The sequence below is a fragment of the Schistocerca nitens genome, chromosome 8 (assembly GCF_023898315.1).
Source record: "Schistocerca nitens isolate TAMUIC-IGC-003100 chromosome 8, iqSchNite1.1, whole genome shotgun sequence".
NCBI classification, from domain to species: domain Eukaryota; kingdom Metazoa; phylum Arthropoda; class Insecta; order Orthoptera; family Acrididae; genus Schistocerca; species Schistocerca nitens.
In genome coordinates, this window is record NC_064621.1 from 322,004,102 (window position 1) to 322,022,217 (window position 18,116).

The window sequence follows — 18,116 nt, forward strand, 5'->3', positions numbered from 1 at the left end:
TAACTCCTCCCCCCCTTCTTCTAATGGCGAACTTATCCCGTACCTTTACCCCCATGATTTCTCTTGTTCTTTCTGTTTTCCCTTTAGTGACACAGTACCACGCTGCCTGCTACAGTATTTTATGTCTAATTGTCATAGCCCCATTAACACCAGTAATTCCCCCCCCCATCCCAGGAGTCGTTAGATATGCCCCAACAGAAGGCAATAGCATACTCCGCTGCACCCTTCTCACACTCATGGCAGGCTTCACTCTCGTGAGCCTCTGTTCCCAGACCCCCCACGCATATCCTACTACTGACATCAGAATGCTGTTATGGTAGAATTTGATTAAATTAGGTGGCTAATTAAATGTCCTGTAACCTGTGTTAATAAGATTGTTTAACACTTCTAGGGCTTGTTGTGTTGTAGTATCTATGTGTGATGTGTAATTCCATTTCTCATCAATTACGACTCTTACATATCTTGCCTCGCGGCGACGAAGAACTGGTGTTCCTTCTATTCTAACCGTTAGATTTCTGATCGGACTGCCTTTCAACAAGAGGCATGAGAATTTATGGGGTGCGACCTTCATTTTCGCTTCTTGGCACCACTCAATAAGTGTTGTGGTTGCTTGTTCCGCTTCTGGTTCTACGTCCTCACGGCTACGGCCGCCAACCAACAGGAATAGGTCGTAAGCGTAGGCTATCACGTTTAACACGTCCTCGCTGAGTTTTAATTTCTCTAGTAATATTTCTATATTTACATCCTAAAAGAGTGGCCCCAGAACAGATCCCTGGGGGCACCTCATCGCGATGGTTTTACATATCTTCCCGCTAGGCGATGATAATCAGACCTCCCTGTCCACAAAATAGCTCCTTAGACAGCCATAGAGGGGCCATTGACACTTCTCACGCAAGCGGGAGAAGAGCGAGGGCCACCACAGGTTGTCAAAGGCGTCGCTGAAGTCCACCATGAGGCCTACCACACACTTGTGCGGGGCTGAGCTGCAGACCTCAGCCGCCAGAGCAGTTGCGTCAGACGCCGATCGCCCCGGCCGGAAGCTGAATTGCCTGTCGCTCATCCCGCGCAGTATCCGGTGTGCTGTCACCCTGTCATTTTTTGACTGTAGTTTTGGTTACTGCTTGCGAGACGTTTGCTCAGATGATTAGCGGATTTTTCCACCGTCGTGTGTGAAACTTCGCTTTCACTTCTCCTGGATGTCCCTTACAATATTGAGAAGTCATTTTTACTTTTGGACGGCTCACCGTTAGCAATCACGTAACTACCCACAAATAATTACAAATATGCACAACTAGTTTCAAACATACCTCTCTTCATAGCTTGAATTCTCGAAGAGTACAAAAATTTTGGAGGTGCTTTTTCCAAACGAAATGAAACCGTGACCTCTGAATGCTTTCAAGAAGGACAGGACAAGAATCCATGTACGACAACGAAATTCTTCCTGAGAAAAACCGGATGGTGTTTATTCAGCCTCATGAGCACGGTTTCGGAGAGTGCTAAAAGAAAAATAATGCGTTATTTTTGTATAAAAGAGGTCATTATTTAATTTTTAATTTCAGTATTCGTGTCAAAGTTGTATTGATACATAGGCTACGTATATAGAACATACAGTTAACGAATGAAACAATTAAACATTGTTGTAAATTTTAGGAGGGATTAGAAAGGATGTAAGAATAAAATAAAGAATATTATAGCGTGTAACATCAGACGACATAACGACTGAGAGAACGGTACGAAAATCACTTCACCCTCCACAATTACAATAAATGGTGCGGCACACACACAATGGCCATTGAGTGTGAGAACCGTACGTCACTCAGAGTGTCAGCCAACTACGTTACCATATAGTGCCCATAAAGTAAGTATCCATTTTGCATAAAACGTACATGTGGATTATTTCTGTTACAGACGCCGTGAAGATACACCAAAATGTTTACAATTTCCGAAAGAATCAAAATTCGGGAACATCGTTTACGTGGAGAAACCTATGCTGACGTCCTGAGGATGTTTGAAAGAAAGTACCGGAAGGATGCCCCTACAGGACTGGCCATCCAGGAGCTCGTTAACAAATTCCGACATACGGGATCTGTAGCTGATGAGAGACGCGCTGGGCGACCACGTGTCAGCCCACAGTCTGTACAGCGTGTGAGGGAAGCTATCGAAAGAAGTCCAACGGCATCTATCCGCCGGCTGAGTCGTGAACTATCCGAAATCAACAGTGTGAAATATGTTTCACTACAGCCTTACAAAGAAGGCCTATCATATCCAGGCGCTTCATCAGCTAGAGGAGGAAGACCATGCGCACGAGCAGCCATGTGTCATGACCTGTTGGGGCTGTAGTCGAGGAGGTCCTGATGAATCATGTTATGTTCAGCGACGAGGCGATATTTCATGTGTGCGGAGTCGTCAACAAACGCAGTTGCCGGGTCTGGGCCGAGAAGCAGCCGCATGAATGCACTGAGTGGAAAAGGGATTCTCCCAAAGTAAATGTGTGGCTTGGCCTCATGAAAGACAGGATCTATTGGCCGCTTATGTTTGCTAAACAGACAATTACCGGAGCAACCTACCTGGTCATCCCGCTAGAGTTCTTGGAACCACAGTTGAAACGGTATGGTATCCTTGACTTTGTCATGTATCAACAAGATGGGACGCCACCCCACTATGCAAACATGGTCCGCGATTACCTGAACGAGACCTTTCCTAACAGGTGGATAGGAAGAACTGCAGGTCGCATGTGGGCTGCTCGCTCCCTCGACCTCAACCCCCTGGACAATTTGGCTTGGTGTTTCATCAAGAGCCGAGTTTATGCTACGAGGGTGCCACGTTTGAATGAAGTGAAGCGGCAAATACGAGAGGTACGCTTGTTAATAACCCCTCAAATTTTACAGCACGTGTTCCACGCAACCACAAGGCGCTGGGAACAGGTTGTTGCTAATGAAGGTGGAGATGTTGACCAGCATTAGCTACTCTCTCTAAAAATCATATTTATTTGGTTGTAGCACATCTGGAAAATGAAAATGAGTATTTACTTTATGGGCACCTTGTATTTTGGGAGGTAGTTCTTTCCAAGTGGTAACACTCGTGCTCTCTTCCGCAGAGTGGCCACATGCTAAAAGGCCTGAATCGGGAAATATCCAGAATGGAGTGTGCACATTGACGTTTTTCTGAACGGTAGCAGCATGTTTTAATACTAGAAGGCACTCTGTCGGATGCTTGGTTTTGGAAGTACGTATGCCACTGAAATCATGTTATGTGCTACATGGACCTCAGTCGGCGAGTGAAGGTCTTCTAGCATGTCAAGGGAGACCTTACAGCATAAATAAGAGATGCTACCCGTCAACACATTGAATGTTTTCCCCTAAAAGAAAGTCATATTTAGATGCCAGACTAAAGAAGAAATGTCCCGATAAAAAAGGTGGTCTGCGGTAGCGTTCTCGCTTCCCACGCCCGGGTTCCCGGGTTCGATTCCCGGCGGGGTCAGGGATTTTCTCTGCCTCGTGATGGCTGGGTGTTGTGTGCTGTCCTTAGGTTAGTTAGGTTTAAGTAGTTCTAAGTTCTAGGGGACTTATGACCACAGCAGTTGAGTCCCATAGTGCTCAGAGCCATTTGAACCAAGCCAAAAAGGTGGTCTTGTGCAACATTTTTCAATAAGAATTTCAATTATCATTTTGGACGCCCTGAAAGAGAGTACTGCAGCGCCTGTGAAGTACTGAAGGTGAAAATGCGAAGGGCTCATCTCAACGATGTTGCAAAGCTGTGTGCTACTGGACAACTAATGGTTCACAAGAGAAGGGAAAGAAATTTATACTTTTCTTACCTCTGAATCTAGAGGGATTGCTTTCTAATAGTTTCGACGATACGCAAAATGTTCAGGGTACATTTCATCCGCTATAGTTCACAGCTGATATATCATGTATTCACGTCATTAAGAAAATAAAGCTCATACGTACATATATTATGAAGGCAACAGACGACAACGACCCTACAGCGTACGGATTTCCCTCTGTAAGTTTCTGTACAGCACTCTCCCATCAGTCAATTTAGTTACATTCGAATTCCGAGATCTGTGAAGGGCAGAACAACAATCCTGAAGTATCTAGAATCGCCGGCCGCTGTGACCAAGCTGTTATAAACGCTTCGGTCCGGAACCGCACTGCTGCTACGGTCACAGGTTCGAATCCTGCCTCGGGTATGGATGTGTGTGATGTCCTTCGGTTAGTTAGGTCTAAGTCTTTCTAAGTCTACGGGACTGATGACCTCAGATGTTAAGTCCAATAGAGCTTAGAGCCGTTTGAGCCATTTTGAAGTATCTCAAATTATTGTAACCGGTTTGAGGAAACTTAACCCTAGTTCCCTGCCATGTGACATTCCTTTCTCCCTTGCGACATTAATTTCAGAATAATCAAAAGAGAACATAGAAAGCGTGACAGGTTCTATACGACAGATGAATTACCAAAGCTCGTAACAGATTCCACCAAAGGCTAAAAGGTTACTGTGTCAGGAATTTATAACTATTGGTTACTGTTAAAGCCAATGTTGAACGGATTTATTGAGAGAAAAAGCAGTATCTACAATAGGAAATTCGAAACGTGCTAAAAGTCATCGAAATATAAACCTTTAATATGCACAATTTTAATTTTTTCACAATGTTAAACGAACCTTGAGGTTCACACGAATATTATCATTACTGATAGATTCCTCAAATGAAAATAATGCGTGGTTTAAGTACGAGGGTGAGTCAAATGAAAAACTTAAATTTCTAATAACAAATCGAAATTTCGCGCCTTTATCCTGTAAATTGGTAAGTGCGCTACAAACAGCGTGCAGAATGGCCTATAGTTGGCAGCATAGTGCAGATGCACACATGCCGTCGCAGTATCAGTATAAAGATGGCCGCCCCACTAGAAACTTTCACTAAGGAAGAACAGTGTTCTTTTATTTGGTTTTTGCGTAGTGAAGGTGTGAAACCTATTGAAATTCATCGACGCATGAAGGTTCAGTACGGTGATGCGTTTTTGTCACAGCAGTAAGTCTACGAATGCAGTTGGAAGTTCGCAAATGTTGTGACATCAGTGGAAGATGCTCCTCGTCCAGGTGAGGCACAACGAGTTGTGACTCCACAGAAAACCGCCGAGTGACACTGAATGACATTGCAGCATGTTTACAGATTAGTCATGGGTCAGCACACCACATTCTGCATGAAGTGCTCCAGTTTCACAAAGTGTCTGCAAGATGGGCGCCACGGCAGCTAACTCCAGAAATGAGAGAACGACATGCTGATGCTTGTGAAGAACTTCTTCGGTGCTTTGAACGAGAAGTTAAATGGCTTCTTTGCAAGAATCATAGCTGGGGACGACACCTGGGTTCACTTTCACCAACCGGAAATGAAGAGAGCGAGCAAGGAATGGCGCCATTCCTCATCGCCAAAACCAAAGGAATTTCTAACAGAGCCATCAGCAGGGAAGGTTATGTTGACTCTCTCTTGGGACGAAAAAGGCGTAATTTGGAGCATTACATGCCTAGAGGGACCACTGTCACCAGTGCATCATACGCATATCTCCTAAAAAATCATCTGCGGCCTGCAATCAATCAAAGCGACGTGGATTGCTGTCAGCAGATGTCCTTTTGCAACATGACAATGCAAGGCCCCATACTGCCCGTATAACAGTTGCAACAATCACGGACCTGCATTTTGAGTGTCTTCCTCATCCATCACATTCAACAGACCTTGCCCCAAGTGATTTCCATATGTATGGACCACTCAAGGCGCAATGGGAGGAAAGAAGTTCCTTTCTGATGAAGACGTACGCCACACGGTGCATGAGTGGTTGCGCGGACTACCAAAAGAATTTTTTTCTAAAGGAATTTATGCACTTTCTAAACGCTGGAGGACTTGCATTGAGCGTGGGGGGGATTATGTTGAAAAGTGATACAGCTTCATACCACTTCCGCACAACTAATATTATTTAAAAAATTATTTAAGGTTTTCATTTGACTCGCCTTCCTATAATTACGTTTTCTCGAAGACGGGCTGGAATGACTATAAAGACCTTCCAGTATGTGGCGATTCAAAAATTTTCCAACGGTGAAGAGGTTAGTGGAAAACGAAGCACTTACTGGAAACATAAATGGTATACCAGAAACGTAAGGTGACAGTAATACAAATGGAGCCGATCCTAAGCAGCAGATTTTGAGACAGAGGACTAGCGAAGGATTCTGGCCGATTAAAACTGGACCAGGATTAGAACCTGAGGCTTTAGGCAAGTGATCTGTAGACTCATCTATCTGAGCATCCTGACTCGTCCAAGGCAAGTGCACCACGTTTTAGTGTCAATCCGACTTACATTTTTAACCAGGTTGGGATATTAAAATCAGCGCACAATCCGCTGTAGAGTGAGAATTAATCCCGGGAACTAGTGGCTGGAAATGAATATCTCAGGAAGTAAGATGTCTTCAACGAACAGTGTAAGTTTGGCTTGTGACTGTAAAATGATTATGTTTCATTATAAAAAATCACTTTTCTCATTGTGAAAAGCAATACACAGTTCGACATCGAGTGTAAGTTGTTCACAGTAAAATTTCCTCTGGTCACAATCAAATCTGGTGGTCGAGGATTATTTGCGACAAAGAACTGCTGACACGCAACTAATGTATGGTTCACCATGATGCAGTGCCTGTATACCGAAATTAATGTACCTGGAAATATCTCGCAACAGCTGTCACCCTAACTGTAAGAAATTTCTGTCCCTTAGAAGAAACAACGAACTAGATAGTTCAGTTCTTATACAGCTTTGCAATGATCTGTCAGTGCAACAGAATTTGATCGGGTTGATCTTGAACTGAGCACTTTGACTAATACCGTTTCTATTGTACTGATGGAGCATCAATGACCACAACGTGTGCAACCGATTAGACGTAATGATTATTATTCCAGCATTCAGTTCGGTATGTGCAAGGCAATACTGTAAGGTTGGTTGGTTCACTTTGCCAAATAGCGAGGGCATCGTTCCCATCGAATTAGAGAAGGATGGGGAAGGAGGTCGGCTGTGCCTTTTCAAAGGAACCATCTCGGAATTTGCTTGATGCGATTTAGGGATATTACGGAAAACTTAATCAGAACGGCCGGACGCGGGCTTGAACCGTCATCCTTCCGAATGCGAGTCCAGTGTGCTAACCATTGCGCCATCTCGCTCCTTGGTACTCTAAGGACGTCAGAGCTGCAGTGTACGGAACTACTTACAGTTTGTACTATTCACTGTAGTCACCAGTTTCAGCTATGAAGAGGCTTTTACTGGAGGCAGTAAACATGTCGGGAATGATGAAAATCCTCTCGCCACGCGCATCTCAGATCACCAATAATCATTCTAACGGGTTGCGGTAAGTACGTCTTATTAGCTGAACTCTTACTGATATTTACGTGTAAAGGAATGCCACGTGGAATGTATTAAGCAGATAAATTGTTTAACAACCTTCACGATCTATTATAGAATCCCTGTCTAAACAGCTGATAAATGCAGTTAAGGTGACAATTTCTCTTGTAAGTGTGCTTTAGTGTGCAATAATAATTGCGTCTGGCTATACCCGCGCTATTGTTGAAGGCATTTCGTGTAATATTTTTATAACTGAAGTTCTATAAATTCTTTAATGACGTTAAATTAATATTTATGATATTGTTCTTTATACTAAGCAGGATAGGTGCGACGACAGATATTGATTTGAAAAACGGTGTGTAATTACTATTGCAGCTTCAGGCTGAAATATCTTCGTAACGCATCCATTCAATGATCTAGACCTGATATTAGCCAATTTATGCTCATTTTTTTGAAATTGTCATGACGATTTTTAACATTCGGTTAGGGAAGCATGAAACTGTCCTTCTGCTGGAAATTCAAGTATCCTTCACGAACCTTCTGCTGGACTGTAATAAATCGTAACGTTAATCTCATTTTATAAAATCTAAAGAAACTATCGAAATTGCTCGAAATTTGTGTGTAAGGAAACGAATGCAGCTGGGTTGATTTACTAGACAACTAGTGTAATTATTTGATAAGGGGAGTTACAAAATGTGTAGCTTACTGCCAATAGAAAACTGACGTTAATTCGTTGTTTGGTTGATTAATAATGTAACTGTTACCTGTATCTTGGTGAACAAACGAGTTATCAATAGTGTATTATGAAAAACCTTTGAGTAAGTAAGTATTTCTGCTCAGATAATTACTTAGCCAGATTCTTGGCAATCGCGTTCACAGTTTCGGCAGTTACTCATCTTCGTACAATGTGCAGTGCTTCATCGTTTCTTCAACAACGAAGTAGATCTATTCAGAAGAGAGGAAAACTAAGAGTGTATCGTTTTTTTGGCAGGAGATAGCGTTAAATGCACAAAGTAATAGACACATTCATTCGCAGCTGCGAATATGGACGACCATCAACTGTATAACTGAATAACAACAACGAATATTTGTGCAGAACCGGGATTTCTCGCTTATCACTTGGCGTTGCCTTGCCGTCAGGCTATCCGAGCACGCTCTACGGCCAGACCCAGACTTCTGTATGTCGCAAACCTGCACTCGTATATCCAGTATGTATAATCCTGTACAGGGGAGACATTTTAATTGAAAGTCGAAAAAAATTGCTCTGAGCACAATGGGACTTCACATCTGAGGTCATCAGTCCGCTACAACTTAGAACTCCTTAAACCTAACTAACCTAAGGACATCACACACATTAATGCCCGAAGCAGGATTCGAACCTGCGACCGTAGCGGTCGCGCGGTTCCAGACTGAAGTGCCTAGAGCCGTTCGGCCACAGCGGCCGGCTAATTGAAAGCCGCTTGCCTGGTGTCGGGGGATAAATACGATACTGTAATGCCTGTGTTTTTCGTAAATACGATGCAACGTTCTTTCGGACACCAATGTTGTGTTTTGCTATGTTTGTGGAACGCTTTATACGGAAGTTTTATCTTTGCAGTTAGCAGTATAATGGAAGCCTTTTATTTCAGATGGGAAGAGGCAGATATGGTCTTCTTCTACGGTCTTGCAAATGGAAGTAACCGAACAGCCTGTGTCGCGCATGCTGGAACATATTCATGGCTCATGGTACTATGTGCACGACAATTGAGCCATCTTTTCCAACGCCTGTATCTTCAACAATGGAGGGATGCAGCGTTCGTACCCCTGTTGTGGATTAGCAAATACTGCAACGAGAGTAAGAAAGTCCTGAAACAACTATGAGTAGAATTTCAGCATCTATCGGGGTTAGTCGGCCTGTGCGATCCTGCATGAGCGGTTGGAGTACCCTTATCATGTACAGGCTGTCCAAGCCTTCGGCCACAGGATCAGCCTGCCAGAAGATAGTCCTGCCCATGGTTGTTGCATGCTATGGTGATGATACACTCTTCACAACGAAGATACTGCTTACAGAAGAGGGTGGTTTCACGATCGCTGGAATTTCATAACGAACGTGTATGAGGTGATCCACACGCGTCTGAAGAAGCAAGGCATCAGAGCCGATGTCCCGGAACAACGGGCAGGAACTACTAGCGTAGACTTACAGGACTACCTAAAAAGTTGGCTGTGCACGTGTCATCGGTTCCAATACAAGGATTTGCATGTTGGGAAGATATACACTGTGTTCCAAAATTAAAGCAAGAAACGGAAATTCTGCGAGGTAGTTGTTTCTTTACCACAGAAAAGTATAAACAGGTGATAGTAAAATAGAAACAATGTAATGAACAAAGAACATAATAAACTGCAACACGCATAAGAATGCTCTCCGTTTTCTTTTCACCTTAACCGATTTGCATACACATTCCGACAACTGGTTAATGGGCTCAGTGTTGGGTGTGACCACCTCTGGCAACAATACAGGCTTGACAACAGCGGGACATATTGTGAATGATCTCATCAATCTCTTGTTGAGGCAATAACTCGCATTCTTCCTGCACAGCTGCTCACAACTCTTGGAGAGTGGTTGGTGAATGCTGACCTGATGTAACCCGTCTTCATCCCAGACATGGTCCATGGGATTCAAGCCGGAAGTGCGAGCAAGCCACGTCATGTGTGCAATATCTTCCATTTCCAAAAGAAGAACATCAACCCCCGTGCTGTATGAGGTTGAGCATTATCGTCCCTCAGTACGATGTCTGGGCCCACAGCACCTCGCAACAAATGCACAAGAGTTCCCCAGATCTCCTGACGGTACCTGACAGCAGTTAAATATTGGAGATTCACCCATGCAATTTCATTCACTCGTACCATTCCTACACCAGTAGGGATTCTCCTCAATATCGGTCTCTTTTCACAACCTCTGTGTCTCGATGTTGTGTTCCACGTTTCCTACAGATGCGAATTCGTCGAGAATTACTATCCAGACCAAATCTGGACACATCTGTGAAAAGAACGTTGGCTCACCGTTCGACTGTCCAGGTGGCATGTTGACAGTTCCACTCTAGACGTTCCCTTCTGTGAAGACACGCGAGAGGTAAACAGACAGCAGGTCTCCAACAATAAAGACCATTCTGCTGAAGCCCTCTGTACACCTTTTGCCTCGACATGACACGTCCAGGGGATGCTGCGAGGTCAGAAGCTAGTTGCAGTGCAGTGCAGAGGCGGTACCATCGTGCCGTTACAGCCAAATAACGGTCCATTCTTGGTGCTGTGACACGTGGGCGGCCCTGGCCTGGTCTCCAGGATACAGTTTCGGTCTCTACAAACTGTAGCCTTATCTGAGAAACAACAGACCGAATCACATTAAGCCAACGGGCCACATCAGTTTGCGACTCTCCTGCTTCAATTCTTGCTGTGGCCCTCCACAGCAGAGAGTCTGTAGGCGTCTTTTCTGTGCTACACTGCACCATCTTTGGCTGTGGGACTACCCTCCAAACACTACCCCGCTTGATAGGCGCCCTGACGACATTGCTGCCGTGTATGTCCGCTAATCGGAATGTCATCTACCGTACAGAACACGATCGAAACCACATCTGGTGTCTTTTTTATGATATATCTTGAATTAGGCACAGGACGGCGAAATAGCAGCTTGTTGCTTTAATTTTGGAGAACTGTGCGGTACCAGCATTTTTTGGCGAGGTGGTTCACGCGTGTACAGCACCAGGTATGTTTCATCGAAACGCCCGAGAACAGCTCACACTGACGCTTCATGAACGTAGCACTGATGAGAGAGGTCGAGTAGGTTGACCAGCTCGTTCCTTAGACCATAATTCCTTGGGTTTTTTTGTTGTGGGGACATTAGAAATCTTTGGTGTATGGTAGCCCCTTTAATGGTGTAGAAACACTACTGGAACGTGCGATTAATGCATCGCAGAGTATCCGTGACCAACATAGATTTTTAAAATAGTGCATGGTTCTCTAAAAGTTAAATGGACACCATACTGAACACTTCGCAGGTGCAGATCGTACGTAATAAAGAAGTAGATTTCATTAGCATCTCTGCTGTTTCGCAAAAATAGAGCATTGTGTTCTCATTTGTTTACTGCGTTCTGTAGGTCGTTCGTAACTGCAAAGTGCTTCCAGTAGAAGAGACGTGTATCACACTAGCGAAGATGAACAAGTGCTCGTAGCTCTTAGTGCACGGACTTTATATCCTACGTTTACTGGTCATTTTTGTGTTATTTTGGTCCATACAGCCAAAATATGAAATATATTTTTAATGTCCTACATATGAAACACATAGGGTAAACATGACAAGTGAATTAAAAACGTTTCTCTTGCACGTAACAAGCGTTATTCTGACGTGCACTGAGTTCATATAGTTTCTGACACAGAACGTGGGTACAAATGAGATTTTATAGTCTGTTTGTGTTCCGACGGTCAGTGAAGTACTTAATATTAAATTTTTATGGCTGAAGATAGGAGAAAAGCATTCTTGGAGCAAACATGCTCAAGATCTTGCGCATAAATCAAATTCCGCTACCTTTACTTTAAGAATTATCTCCACTACCACTGTCTTAGACCCTGAAACGCTTATTCTCATACTGTTACCTCCTATAGTGTTATCATTTGGTCCAGCTCTGGACATTGATCTGTAAAATTCTTGGCCTAGAAAAGGTCCGTCACGAACAGGTGCGATGTAAGTTTGGGAACTTGATGTTAGCCGTTGTTAACGTGTCTTGGAACTCTACCTCTGCCATCGCTTTACTTACGCTCCATCGTGGTCAAGCGGCTGCTCATCAAGCCACACATCACGTCGGCAAATGCTAAGCGACGTCTCGACTGGTGTAAGGAGCGTAAACATTAGACGATTGAACTATGGAAAAACGTTGCCAGTCAACAACTGATCCCACGATGAAGTGACGAATCACGGTACACAATGAGGCAATCCGATGGCAGTTTGTGCAGTGCCAAAAGTAAAATTCGAGCGCTGTGGTGTTATGGTGAGCTCGAGTTTTTCATAGACAGGGCTTGCACCCCTTGTTGTTTAGCGCGGCACTATCACAGCACAGGACTACATTGATGTTTTAAGAATCTTCTTGCTTCCCACTGTTGAAGATCAATTCGGAGATGGCGATTGCATCTTTCAACACGATTGAGCACCTGTTCATAATGCACGGCCTGTGGCGAAGTGGTTAGATGACAATAACATCCCTGTAATGGACTCGCCTGCACAGAGTCCTCATCTGAATCCTATAGAACACCTTTGGGATGTTTTGGAAAACCGAAATCTTCGATACCTCTCCTCAGTGCAGCACTCCGTGAAGAATGAGCTGCTATTCCCCAATAAACTTTCCAGCACCGGAATGAACGTATGCCTGCGAGAGTGGAAGCTGTCATCAAGGCTAAGGGTGGGCAAACACCATACTGAATTCCAGAAATACCGATGTAGGGCGCCACGAACTTGTAAGTCATTGTAGCCAAGCGTCCGGATGCATTTGATCGCATAGTTTATAGTAAGGTTCAGTGAAGTACAATAGAAAGAAGACAAGGATTTCTGGTCAGAGTATGAGGTAATATAAACAGCAGCAGAAAATGGTATAACTGGAGTGGGATTCGTAATGAACAGGAAGGTCATGGAGTTCAGTGACAGAGTTGATCTTATCAAAGTCGACAGCAAACCAACACCGACAACGAGAGATAGAGAAAGCATATGAGGGTACTGAACACAATACGTGAAGGGAGATGAAAATCTAATAGTCACGGCGGACTGGATTCAGTTGTACAGGAACAAGTAGAAGAAAATGGTACATGAGAATAAGGGGTTGGGAGAAGGAATGAGGGAGTTGAAAGACAAATTGAGTTCTGTAATAAATTCCAGTTAGTAACAGCTAATACACTGTTCAAGAATCACAAGAGTAATAGTTATACCTGTAAAAGCCAGGGTGATACGGAGAGATTTCATTTAGATTACAGGCAGAGATTTCGAAATCAGATGCTGGATTGTAAGGCGTACCCAGGAGCAGATATAGACACAGATCACAATGTGGTAGTGATGAAGTGTAGGCTGACATATAAGAGATTAGTTAGAAAGAATCAGTACGCAAAGAAGTGGGACACGGAAGTACTATGGAATGATGAGATCCTCTTAAAGTTCTCTAAGGCTATAGATACTGCAATAATAAATAGATCAGTAGGCAGTATAGTTGAAGAGGAAAGGACCTCCGAAAAGGGCAGTCACTGAGGTTGGAAAGAAAACCGTAGGCGCAAAGAAGGTCGAAGATGGTAACTGCGAAGAAACCATAGGTAACAGAAGAAGTACTTCAATTGAGCGATGAAAGAAGGAAGTACAAAAATGTTTAGGGAAATTCGGGTATACAGAAATACAAGTCACAGATGAATGAAATAAAGAGCAAGTGCCGGGAAGCTAAGATGAAATGGCTTCATGAAAAAGTGAAGAAATCGAAAAAGAAACGATTACCGGAAGAACTGGCTCAGCATATAGACATGACTGCACGAAAAAGTGAAGAAATCGAAAAAGAAATTATTACCGGAAGAATTGTCTCAGCGTATAGGAAAGTCAAAACAACCTTCGGTGACATTAAAGGCAAGGGTGGAAACATTAACACTGCAACGGGAACTCCAATGCTAAATGCAAAGGGGAGAGTGGACAAGTGGAAAGATTACATTGAATGCCTCTATGACGAGGAAGATTTGTCTGATGTGGCAGAAGAAGGAACAGGGGACGATTTAGAAGAGACCGGGGATCCAGTATTAGATTTTAAAAGAGCTTTAGAGGACTAAAAAGCAAATAAGGCAGAAGGGATAGATAACATTCCATCAAAATTTCTAAAATCATTGAGGGAAGCCGGATCAAAACCACTATTCACGTTGGTGCGTAGATTGTGCGACTCTGGCGACATACCATCCGACTCTAAGAAATATCATCCACGGAATTCCGAAGACTGCAAGAGAGGACAAGTGCGAGAATATGTCAGACGACTATCGGTTTGGCTTAAAGAAAGGTAAAGGCACCAGAGAGGCAAAACTTACGTTACGGTTGATAGTGGAAGCAAGACTAGAAGAAAAATCAAGACACCTTCATAGGAATTGTCGACCTGGAAGAAGCGTTCGACAATGTAAAATTGTGCAAGTTGTTCGAAATTCTGAGAAAAATACGTGTAAGTTGTAGGGAGAGAAGGGTAATACTCATGTACAAGAGCCAAAAGGAGATAACAAAAGTGGACCACCAAGACAGAAGTGATGAGATTAAAAAGGGAGTAAGACAGGGATGTAATCTTTCGCCCTTACTGTTCAGTCTGTACTTCGAAAAGTAATGATGGAGACGAACGAAAGGTACAGGTGTGGGATCAAAATGGAAGGTGACAGGATATCAGTGATACGATTGGCTGGTGACATTGTTATCCTGAGAGAAAGTAAGAAAAATTACATGATCTTCTGAATGGAACGAACATCTAACGAGTACAGAATATTGATTGAGAGTAAACCGAAGAAAGATTAAAGTAAAAGAAACTTAACATCAGGATTGATGGTCATGAAGTAGATGAGGTTAAGGAATTCTTCTACCTAGGCAGCAAAATAACCAATGAAGGACGGAGCGAGGAGGACATCAAAAGCAGTTTAGCAATGGCATAAAGGGAATTCTTGGTCAAGAGAAGACTACTAGAATCAAATATACGCCCTAATTTGAGGAAGAAATATCTGAGAATGTACGTTTAGAGCACAGCATTGTGTGGTAGTGAAACATGGAATATGGGAAAACCGGAACAGAACAGAATCGAAGCATTTGAAATATGTTGGTCCAGACGAATGTTGAAAACAAGGTGGGGTGATAAGGGTAAGGAATGAGGAGGTTCTGCGCATAATCGGAGAGTGATAGGACATGTGTTAAGATTTCAGGGAATGAGTTCCTTTCTACTAGAGGGAACTGTAGAGGGCAAAAACTGTAAAGGAAGATAGAGATTGGAATACATCCAGTGAATAACTGAGGAAGTAGGCGGCAAGTGATACTCTGAGATGAAGTGGTTGTCATAGGAGAGGAACTCGTGGCGGGCATCAAACCAGCCAGAAGACTAATGACCAAAAAAAAAAAAAAAAAAAAATGAAGGAAGGAACAAACAATAGAGATTTTGGTATATTATATTATGGATTAAAGAAAAATATATCGTGAAGAGAAAAGAAGTATTTTTACACTGGTGTTATTATTATATTCGTGAAGATTGGATTACAAATATGGTTAAATTTGTTTTATTTGCAGCATTGGTTCACAATACAGCATTCTTGTTCTCCACACATCAAGATCAGGAATCTTTTTGCTTTACGTTTTTCTCTTAGAATTTGTGGTACACATTGTGAGTAATAGATGTAAAAATCAGATTTTGGAATTTTGTTTAAGGAAGGATTATATACATAAGGTTTAATTTTTTTAATTCTTGGATTTCAAGAAAACTAAACTATTAATGAAGTTTCATTATAAGTTATTAAGTCAAGTGATATGAGATTGATATTGAGTTCATTTAACCCAGAGTCGATATGAGATTGATATTGAGTTCATTTAACCAACAGTCACTGTCCACATACCAAGAGACTATTAATTTTTAATTTGTTTCAAATCACTATGAAAAATTATAAAGCAAAATATAGTAGTAATGTTTTTAAAGAACGAATTCCATTTTTGCGTGTCTCAGTACTTGGATTTTGCACCTCTGGTATCGAGACGCGCTGCAGATAAGAGAGCAGTTTACACGGCGTTGTGCAGCGCGACTCAGGTAAGCCAAATAGTGTAGAAAACAGGTTGTTTCTTTAATTAAATTTCACACGGACCAAATTTAGTTTTAAAGTAATCAATTTCTCATCCGAGTTCATTGTCATATTCTGTGAGAACAAGAAGTTAGATTTTTCTATGCATTTCCGCAGTTGAATCATGTCACGTTTTGCATTACGCAAGCAGTTAGCTTTAAGGTCTGTTATGTACGTCATACAAGACTTTTGGTCAGGTGAATACAGGGTTATAAATACCAAATCAAATAGGGGTAATGCAGGAGTAGGTTAGTATAATGAATAAAAAAACAGGAGTACGGGTAAGCTACTACAAACAGCATAGTGAACACATTATTGTGGCCAAGATAGACACGAAGCCCACGCCTACTACAGTAGTACAAGTTTACATGACAACTAGCTCTGCAATTGATGAAGAAATTGATGAAATGTATGATGAGATAAAAGAAATTATTCAGGTAGTGAAGGGAGGTGAAAATTTAATAGTCATGGGTGACTGGAATTCGAGAGTAGGAAAAGGGAGAGAAGGAAACATAGTAGGTGAATATTGATTGGGGGAGAGAAATGAAAGAGGAAGCCGCCTGGTAGAATTTTGTGCAGAGCATAACTTAATCATAGCTAACACTTGCTTCAAGAATCATGAAAGAAGGTTGTATGCATGGAAGAACCCTGGAGATACTAAAAGGTATCAGATAGATTATATAATGATAAGACAGAGATTTAGGAACCAGGTTTTAAATTGTAAGACATTTCCTGGGGCAGATGTGGACTATGACCACAATCTATTGGTTATGAACTGTATATTAAAACTGAAGAAACTACGAAAAGGTGGGAATTTAAGGACATGGGACCTGGATAAACTGAAAGAACCTGAGGTTGTAAAGAGTTTCAAGGAGAGCATAAGGGAACTATTGACACGAATGGGGGAAAAGATACAGTAGAAGAGGAATGGGTAGCTTTGAGGGATGAAATAGTGAAGGCAGCGAAGGATCAAATCGGTAAAAAGACGAGGGCTGGTAGAAACCCTTGGGTAACAGAAGAAATATTGAATTTAATTGATGAAAGGACAAAATACAAAAATGCAGTAAATGAAGCAGGCAAAAAGGAATACAAACGTCTCAAAATTGATATCGACAGGAAGTGCAAAATGGTTAATCAGGCATGGCTAGAGGACAAATGTAGGGCTGTAGAGGCTTATCTCACTAGGGGTAAGATAGATACTGCCTACAGGAAAATTAAAGAGACCTTTGGAGAAAGGAGATCTACTTGCATGAATATCAAGAGCTTTGATAGAAACCCAGTTCTAAGCAAAGAAGGGAAAGCAGAAAGGTGGAAGGAGCATATAGAGGGTCTATACAAGGGCGATGTACTTGAGGACAACATTATGGAAATGGAAGAGGATGTAGATGTAGATGAAATGGGAGATATGATACTGCGTGAAGAGTTTGACAGAGCACTGAAAGACCTGAGTGTAAACAAGGCCCCCGGAGTAGACAACATTCCATTACAACTACTGACAGCCTTGGGAGAGCCAGTCCTGACAAAACTCTACCGTCTGGTGAGCAAGATGTATGAGACAGGCGAAATACCCTCAGACTTCAAGAAGAATATAATAATTCCAATCCCAAAGAAAGCAGGTGTTTACAGATGTGAAAATTACCGAAATATCAGTTTAATAAGTCACAGCTGCAAAATACTAACGCGAATTCTTTACAGACGAATGGAAAAACTGATAGAAGCCAACCTCGGGGAAGATCAATTTGGATTCCGTAGAAATGTTGGAACACGTGAGGGAATATTGACCCTACGACTTATCTTAGAAGAAAGATTAAGGAAAGACCAACCTACGTTTCTAGCATTTGTAGACTTAGAGAACGCTTTCGACAATGTTGATTGGAATACTCTCTTTCAAATTCTGAAGGTGGCAGGGGT